This window comes from Opisthocomus hoazin, chromosome 27 (genome assembly GCF_030867145.1).
Source record: "Opisthocomus hoazin isolate bOpiHoa1 chromosome 27, bOpiHoa1.hap1, whole genome shotgun sequence".
NCBI lineage: Eukaryota > Metazoa > Chordata > Aves > Opisthocomiformes > Opisthocomidae > Opisthocomus > Opisthocomus hoazin.
In genome coordinates this window covers 25,606-31,842 of record NC_134440.1, presented here as the reverse complement: position 1 = coordinate 31,842, position 6,237 = coordinate 25,606, and positions in this window count along the sequence as shown.

Here is a 6,237-nt window from a genome sequence, read left to right as displayed (position 1 = left end):
GTGACCGTTTCGTAGCCCTGCGTCTTGGCCCGTGCCTTGCTGTGCTGCTCACTGCTGGGGGCTGGCCAGACCCGTGGGTGCCACGCCTGGGTGAATCATCTCTCGAGGGAGGCCACGCTCGCACCATCCCGAGAAGCGAGAGGGAGGACCCGAGTCAAGCTGCTGCACATCCCAGCAGGACTCCCCCTGAGCGGGGGAGAGGCAGACGGGAGCTGCAGCGCGGTGCTCGGCTGAGGCAGCAGCTCCGACAGCTCGTGGGGTGCTGGGCTGCCGGCCGCTCTCCCCAGGCCCTGCTCCCGCCTGGGTCAGGCAGCAGTACAGCGTGAGACCCAGCTCTTACGCTGTTTAAGCTTCTTGTTGTCCCTTATGCGTTTTCTGTCCTCAAAGTACAACCTCGCGTCACTGGAGAACCCTACCTAGAACTGCAGCAAAGAGCTGACCCACTGACAGGCTAGGCTGAGTGCAAGAACATCCACGAGTCATGCAAGAAGTCACAAACACAAGCTGATCTGTCGCTGGCATCTTGCAGGAAGCTCTCCCTGTTTCACACGGTGTTCAAGCTCTTCATGTCAGGCTGACAGTGAGCTGGGGCTAGACTCTGTTTAAAAAAAAAATGCTGTGAAAAAAACCCCCAATGCTATGAAAAAGCACAAGTTCTAGGCTGCTGCTCGTCCTCATGCCCTATATGAAGCCCCAGCCCAGATGTGACTGCACACCAGGTGCCTGTGGAAGCAGTCCCAGCCCCCGGGGTCTCTCATCATTATGGGGTGTAAAATCAGCGTTGAGAGTGCTGCCGAGCTCAGACTGGGGGCAGGGTGTTGGCACCAGCAAGATGGGTGCTACGCACTGGTCACACGGGGACCCTGAACGGGTGCCTCCTCTCAAGACACAGCAGCCCCATGTGTGATACCCTGAGGAGGTGTAACGCCCTGGAAGCCGTGTTTCTAGCGGGGGAAGTATTGCACCCAGTCGTATTGTTAGGTGCGAACTCCTCCACTCGGCTCTTGTGAAATCAGCGCTTCTGCAGCGGGGCCACAGATTGCCCGTTCACTGACTCTGAGCAGCCAGGTGGTTGCAAGCAGCCGGTGCTGTCAGCCTCGGGACGCTGGGCCGTTGGAGCTGCCCGGGCCCTGGCAGGATGTATCCAATGCATCCCTGCACGCAGCGTACCTTGAGGCCAGGGGTGCTCTGTCAGCTCGTCACAGCCCCGGCTGAGCTCCTGTGCTCTTCCTTTGTCAGGAGCCAGGAGCAGAGGCCATTTTCCTTTCCGCTCTTCCCCATGGGCGCTAGCTGCAATTCTTCTCCTTGCCAGAGTAACCCGAATAGTGGCTTTTTGATGAGATCTGTCCTGTGCTCAGCATTTGTTAAAAGCCTTTTATTGAGGCGTCGCAGGGCGGTGCGATGGATGGTTCTGGGGGGCACTTTCCGTTGCAGTCTTCCCCTCTTCTAAACTAATGAAAACCCATTCATCACCAGCTATTTCCACGAATGCCCTAAATCTGTGGCTAGCGATGAGACAACCCTACTGTAGACAGCATAGCAGCAAAGCACCAGCTCCATCTGCCTCACTCTGGTGAGCATTTAAAAAGGACTTCAGTTGTGTTTCAGAACAGCAGCACTCGAACGCATCCCCGCCATGCACTTTCCAACCCTTGCCCCTTCCCTCTTTATGCTGCTTTTGTTTCAAAAGGAGAAAATCTCGTGTTACAGAAGCCAGCAATGAATGGCAAGGCTGCGGTTTTATGTTTGCTTCTGTCTCACAATAACAAATAACTGTCAGCAACTAAATAACAGTGGCTTCCTTGGTGGAGGAGAAATGCTACTGATTGCAGGTACCTCGAGAGACCTAATTCTTTTGGCAAATTAGCATCTTAATTATTCATAGAAAACCTAGACAGAACATTAATAAAGGGAACATGGGGAAAGTGATTCACATATGAGATCAAGATGAACAAATAAAAAATCTTGCAGCCTTCCCCTCTTCGCACGACATTGTGATGAACTGCAGCGAGGTGTGATCCTCTGCTCCGACCCCAGCCCCGAGACAAGGTCCTTCTGACCCGCTCAGCAAGGGGAAGCGAAGCTTTGCTGTTACAGGACGTGCCAGAAGTACAGCCTCAGAAAAAGGATGCGTCTAATGCAAAGTCCCTCTGACGGATGCCGATACAGGCCTTGCAGGCTGAACGGGAATGCAAATCCCGTCCAGCCCTGGAGCTGACCTGGCAGCCGGAGCGGCAGACCCCCACTGGCTCTGCCACTGGCTCGCTCGGCAAACTCCCGCGCACCTCTCCAGCCTTTGATTTCTCCTTCTCCACAAAGTGGATAATTACCCTCCCTGAAGGACTGTTGGACTTCAATTCCTAGCATCTACAAGGTGCCTGGAGAGCCAGGAGAAGAAGAGGTTAGGACAGGCCAGACTGGTTAATACCCTAAGTCCGTTGAGTGATTTTAAACGAGGTAAAAATCTTCCCAAAAAGCCGCTGCAGGGCCCCCTGGTAATGCGTGTTGTGTTGTTAGGGAGCCTCACATCAAAGTTACTTAACAGATTGTCTTTGATATCTGCATTTTTGTGAGAATGCACTGAAGCAAGTTCCTGATGGAGGGGAGGCGACTAGGCACTTTGTTTTACATTTCCACAGGATCAAACTTGGGGGAATTTGTAATTAAATAGCACCATTAATGAAAAATAGGTCACCTACCCCTTTTGAGCTCCTGCATCTGGGCTGCAGAGATCAGCCGCTCTGTTACTCAGAGGACAGGTTATTTTTAGTTCAGAAAGGGTCTGTTTACACTTGACAGCACAGGCAAGCGTACTCCGTGAGCGTAACACCCCCGCCACGCACACACTGGAAGACAAGCAGCCCCAGTCTGTGTGCCTCTGTGCGAGCAGTGCCATGGGCAGATGAGGCTGAGCAACAGCTTTCCAGGCTAGCTCTTTCTGGCTGCGAGCTATCTGCAGACGTTTGCATTTTGGGAGCAGGGCTGCCGGAGGCGCTTGGCGCGGACCCCCAAAGGTACGTTTGAAGTTTGAGGTGGCAAGACAAGCAAGCAGCCCCAGTCTGTGTGCCTCTGTGCGAGCAGTGCCATGGGCAGAGGAGGCTGAGCAACAGCTTTCCTGGCTAGCTCTTTCTGCCTGCGAGCTATCTGCAGACATTCGCATTTTTGGAGCAGGGCTGCAAAAGCCGCCTGGCATGGACCCCCAAAGCTACGTTTGAGGTGGCAAGACCAGTAAGCAGCCCCAGTCTCTGTGCCTCTGTGCAAGCAGTGCCATGGGCAGATGAGGCTGAGCAACAGCTTTCCAGGCTAGCCCCTTCTGTCTGCGAGCTATCTGCAGACGTTTGCATTTTCGGATCAGGGCTTCCGAAGGCGTCCTCCCAGAAACGAGAAAGCGGATAGCTTCCCGACTCCTGGCCTGTTCCCGTTTATTAACAGAAAATGGTCTCTGTCATATGAAATATTTCCTTCGGGTGGCTCGGCTGTCTGTCTGGGTACGCTCCCCCTTGACTACCACACACCTGACCGTTACCTGTGTATCAGAAACTGGAAAAAGCCCTCGATTTCATAGCGGCAACTAAAACCGTCAGCATTATCAACATTTTTCTCCTACTAAATCTGAAACACAGCAGCTACTGGGAGGGAAATTGAATGTATCCCGGTCAAAACTGGGACACGTATCTACTTTTATCCCGTTTTTTGCTTTTATTTTTTGTTTTGCGCTGGTCTGTGCTGTGTCCTGTCGCTTTTGAAATTTTATTTCTGTGTCTTTGTGTACTTAATTTGATGTTCCTGGTTTGGGGTTTTTTTTTTCCCTTATTCCCTTAACTGTGTTGTTTTTGACAGTTTCTTTGTAGATCTGCTTTCATCTAGTTCCCGTCCCTGCATTTTAATTCTTTCTCGTCTGTCTCGTACTCTTTCTATTTATCAATTTCATTTCTGTCTCTCCATTTATTTAGCTTATGGTCCCTATTTTTAGGGTTTTTTTCTCATTGAAAGCCTTAATTTTTTTTCCCACGTCTACTTTTATGTCGTATTCTGTCCCTACATTTTAGCTTTTTTCTCCTCTGCCTTGTACTCATTTGCTATTTATATTTGATTTCTACATTTCCTGTTATCGAGCCATCTATCCCTATTTTTTCTCAATTGTCACATACCCTGTTGCTTTTTAAGTTTTCTTTGTATTTATTCCACACACCCCCCCCCCTTTTCTCTCGTTTCATCCCGTGGCTTTAGAGGGTCTCATTGGCACACTTTTATCTCTGAAGCGTCATTCGTACTCCTCTCAGTTTGCCAGAACATGCCGTCTTCTTCAGAGCCGTCTTTTTGTCCTCTCCTCCGTCTCGCTCATCTCCAGTGGGTCAGCGTCTCCCTTGGAACGTCTGTAGTCTGTTCAGATCCTCTCCCGAGTACCTTTGTGCCCTCGAGCCACCATCCATGTCTCCAGCCACGTCTGCACCCCTCTATTTCCATCACAATGCTTCCTGCGAGCATCCTTGGGTTGCATGGCCATCCTTTAGTTCTGCAGAGGGCTTTGTACCTTTCTTATCTGAAAGCGAATATTCCTCGGGTTTTCATTTCACCCCAAAACACGTTTACATTGTCTTCCGCCACGTCAGATGCCTCTGTTTGGTCCTCGGTCCCTCAGGACATCCGTCCTCTGTTCAGATCCCTTGTGTCAGCAATCCCCCGTTTGGATGCGTGTCCACATTCCTCTTGCTCCCGTCATGACGCTTCCCGAGACGGTCCTCGTGCCCCTCGGCACCCTTTGAGCTCTGCCACCCTCTTTGTGTCTCCCCGATTTAGACAGAACCCTTCCTCGGGCTGTCCCTGTGCCCCAGAGTTCTCTTACCTTATTTGCCGCCATCTAGGATGTCTCCATTCGGGCACTCGTCCCCCGAGAACATCTGTACATTGCCGGAACATGCTGCGGAGTTTTGCATCATGTCCACTCGCCGCATCCTGGAGACATCATGAATCTCTCTGGCCCCCTCGGGACCGCTCCGATCCCTGTGACGACGCCTCCCGTTCTACCAGATTGGTTTTCAAAGCCATCATTGTGACCCAGAGTGGTATCTTTCTTTTCTGTCTTATCGTATGCTTCTATTTGGTAGCTGGTGCCCTAAAGATGTCCGTTGTCAGCTCCTATCTCCTCTTTGGTTTTTCAGAGAAAGCAATAGCCTTCTTCTGTTTTTATCGACACATCTCCCGTAGAGTTTTTTGGTGGAGTTTTGCAATTTTTTTTTCTTCTATCTACTTAGGTGCTAGTCAGGCTGCTTTTGTACAATGTCTGATGTTTCTTGTATTTCCACTTTTTATTTTTCCATTTTCTGTCCTTTGGAACTCACCTAGCTGCCTTAAGGGAGTCAGCCAGAGAGACCTTCGAAGCAGCTCTGAATTATCTGCCATTGACAGTAAATAATTCATTTTGCAACCAGAGATATTTTTGAGAAAAGATTATTACAAAATCAAGTTCTGCTTTGTTATTCAATCCTATCCAGGAAATAGTCCTGGCGGAAGTTAGGTCATATGCCTGGTCTTGCTAGAAACAAAAAGTAAGCCTGTGGCATTTTAGGTTTTTTTATAGGAAGCCAAAAAGCATAAATTTTGGTAATAATATTGTTACTGCATTTAGCAAACTACTTTCTTACATAGTTTAGTAGGACCTCTTTTTTTTATCCACACTGCAGAGAAATTAAGTCTAATTACTTACTCAGTCACATCGCTGCTGTAACAAATGTAGTTACAGTAGAAGACCAGGCATTATTGATTCCAGTAAGGAGCACCATCTGCAGTCAGTGCTTTGCTTGATGTAAACTTAAGGCAGATGAGAGAACTTGCTGCTGCTCTTCCTGCTGGCTTTATATCTTTTGGTGGTTCACCCCTCCCCTTTCCCAGGGGAACGTGGGAAGGGTGGTGGGCGAGGCAGGGAGTATATGAGCCGCAGCTGCTGGGAGGGGAGCTCATTCCACTCCTGACTTTCTTTGGTCTTAGAGCTCTGCTCTTCCTTCAGTCAGTTACAGCTTTTGAGCTAAGCTACTCAGGGAGATGCATTTTGATATTTAGAGAAGTAGAGGTCTGTGTTTGAGGTAGGACTTCAAGGAGAAGTCAAGGCTCGGCAACGGATCTGGTACAGAGTACATTTGACCACAGCGTTTTTCTTCAGGTCAGTAATTTTTTATTCAGAGTTTGTGGGTGGTGAGATTGTTTAATAGTACGTGTTGTTCTCTTTATTCTAGGTGT